The sequence below is a fragment of the Aplysia californica genome, unplaced genomic scaffold (assembly GCF_000002075.1).
Source record: "Aplysia californica isolate F4 #8 unplaced genomic scaffold, AplCal3.0 scaffold01128, whole genome shotgun sequence".
Classification (NCBI taxonomy): domain Eukaryota; kingdom Metazoa; phylum Mollusca; class Gastropoda; order Aplysiida; family Aplysiidae; genus Aplysia; species Aplysia californica.
This window is the reverse complement of record NW_004798398.1, coordinates 151,032-154,028: the sequence shown is the minus strand read 5'-3', so window position 1 is coordinate 154,028 and position 2,997 is coordinate 151,032.

The window sequence follows — 2,997 nt, the reverse complement described above, 5'->3', positions numbered from 1 at the left end:
GCAGAAGGGTTAATGCTCAGATGCTACTTGATCGCTAACAACAACAACAACAACAACCTTCGATAAATAATGCAGTTTGCTTTTAAACCACTCATATGGGGTCTGGTCTTTCTATTTCAGTCTGTCGTTACTTTTGCCTTCTCTTTCTATTGTATTATGAGATCTGGGATTTATCACGTGTTCTGCGTGGGCATTTGGCAGGTGCTATGATGTGGTCTGCTCCTTCTTTCCTATCAAACATCTATCATCCTGATCTCTCCTTCTTCTTTGTTATGTTTGTTGCTCTCTTGTAACACCTCTAATCTTCTGAACTGATATATGACCTTATTGTGTTGCAAGTGCCATAAAACTCTTACTAAAACTAAACATGTTCAGCAGGTAGTTGGAGGGCGCCACTGGTAGGTCCTTCTTCTTTATTTTTCCTCTTTTATTCCTGTCTGACTGACTAACTTTTCCCCAGCACTAAATGACCATTTTTGTGGCGATGTGCTTCTCTTTACTCAAACAAAATAACAATAGAAAAAAAACGCGCATGTTTTTTCTATGTTAACAACAACGCAACAGAGCTACAAAGACAACGAACCCCCCCACCCCCCACCCCGGGGGGCAGTGCCACTGACTGAAGTGTCTTTAGGCCATTCCCAAAGGGGGGGGGGGGGACATTTCTCGTTCAAGCATAGTAGAATTGTAAATGGGCTGACTCAAGTCACGCTGATAACTGTGCCTGATCTACCATAGGGAATTGCTGCTTTTTCTTTCCTGATCCTTACTATTTTCATTTTCCTCTCTCTCCTCTCTCTCTTGCCCTTTTAAACTCCCAGTGGAGCACAGGCCATCAACAACATTACTCCAGCGAAGCCTGTCCTGAGCATCCTTTTCTACATTTTCCTCTACTTCTTTTGTATGTTTGTCACTCTTGTGACCTGCTATTTCCGGGGTGCCTTGATGGTCGAAGCAGACCTTGTGCTGTTGAAGCTAGAGAGGTGAGCAGTCTATGTCTGATTCCTTGTAAAGACTTCTCTGTCGACACCCACCCCTTGGCGCTCATATGACCTTATGCAGTTGCGAGCGCCGTAAAACCCTCTACTATAAAAAAAAATTAAAAAGACAACGAAGGCAACAATTTGTGTCACAACGCGGTGGAATCAGTGGGTGCCATTTTTCCCACACCAGTGTAGGGAGGCTCTCGTGGTCTAGAGGTTAAGGTGTTCGCCTTTCATTCAAAGGTCTCGGTTTCAAATCTGGGTAGTGACTGAAAAATGTTCTTCTCTAAAATTGTTTCTTTTTACCTTCTTTCCTGCTCTCTAGCAACGTTCTGTTGTCTGCTTACATTTCTACTTTCTGCCCCCACCCCCTCACCTCCTTTGCCCCCTCCTCTGGGATCCTGACTCTTTCTGCAGCCTTTCGACTGCTATCCCTTGGCTCCTTCTCACTGCTGTCTTTCAGCCACACCCCTGATCTTCTGGTAGGAAAGATCTACACATATCCTTCTCGGACAAGGGCGAAAAAACTCGGACGTCCCGGGTGTAAGCTGGGCACGTTAAAGATCCCTTGGTGGTCTAAAACCAATAAGAGTAGGGTTCAGCCACCACCCTGGCAAAATTCAAAATTTCCTTCCAACTGTAAATGTTTGGTGTGTCCCGCACGCTCATACGACCTTATACAGCTGCGAGCGCCGCAAAACACTTACAAAAAACAACAACAACTGGCCATCTGTCTTTCTGTTTATCCATCTGTCTATCTGTCAGTCTGTCCGCCTGTTTGGGTTTTTCTGTTTCTCTCCTTCTGTCCTGCTGCCCCCCTTCGTCTCACCCAACCCAACCCCCCTCCTCTGTCTGTCTGTCTGTCTGTCTGTCTGTCTGTCTGTCTGTCTGTCTGTCTGTCTCTCTCTCTCTCTCTCTCTCTCTCTCTCTCTCTCTCTCTCTCTCGCTCTCTCTCTCTCTCTGTCTCTGTCTGTCTGTTTGCATGACACATTGTGTGTGCGTGTGTGCGTGTGTGTGTGTGGATGTTCGTGTGTGTGAGAGACAGTGCAGGCAGAAGCCATTTGTTTGTGTATTTGTTGAAAACGCCCTCCCTAATCAACTCAACAGATCATTTGAAAAGAATTTTTGCTTTGCTCACTGCCACCTGAACTTCGGCACAGAGAATTAAGGTAATAATAGGAAGTAAATCCGTGAAATTAATACACAGAGGTTGGCTTTTTTGTTTGTTTTATTTTCAATGAATTAAGAAAGAATAAAAGGTGCTTCATTAAAAACACAAAACGAAAAGAAACCTGAAAAGAACTACCAATGAACAAATTTCGTCAAGAAAAAGTGGTTTGCAGTTCACCTATCCTATGTGGACACAGAGTAGGTCTACTATGATAATGTCTGGGGTCGATTTCCAAAGGGTTTATTAGGCGCCTAGGGCCGGCTGCTGTATACAGGTTTTTTCTAGTACATTCAAAGGGAGGCTTTTGGGAAATAATAATATGTAGAAACAATACTAGAAGAAGAAGAAGAAGAAGGAGGAGGAGGAGGGGGACGAGCAGGAGGAAAAGGAGATGAAAAAGAAGAAGAAAAGATGAGGAGAGGAGGAGGCGAAGAAAAAAAAGAAGAAGAAGAAGAGGAGGAAGAAGAGGAAGAAGGAGGAGGAAGAGGAAGAGAAAGAAGAAGAGGAAGAAGAAGAAGAAAAAAAAGAAGAAGAAGAAGAAGAAGAGATAACATTACGTGAAACGCACATTTCTGATTAACAATAAGCTTTATTCTGGGTTGGCCGTGACAGGCAGGATAGAACAACCCGCCTCCAGAAAATCCCAAAGAAAACCCTCGCACTGAGAATGACAATATTCAAATTCCCAGTACATGCATACAAGAATATTATTATAATGACTAAGTAGATTCAAATTCCCCGTAGATGCATACAAGAATATTATTATAATGACTAAGTAGATTCAAATTCCCCGTACATGCATACAAGAATATTATTATAATGACTAAGTAGATTCAAATTCCC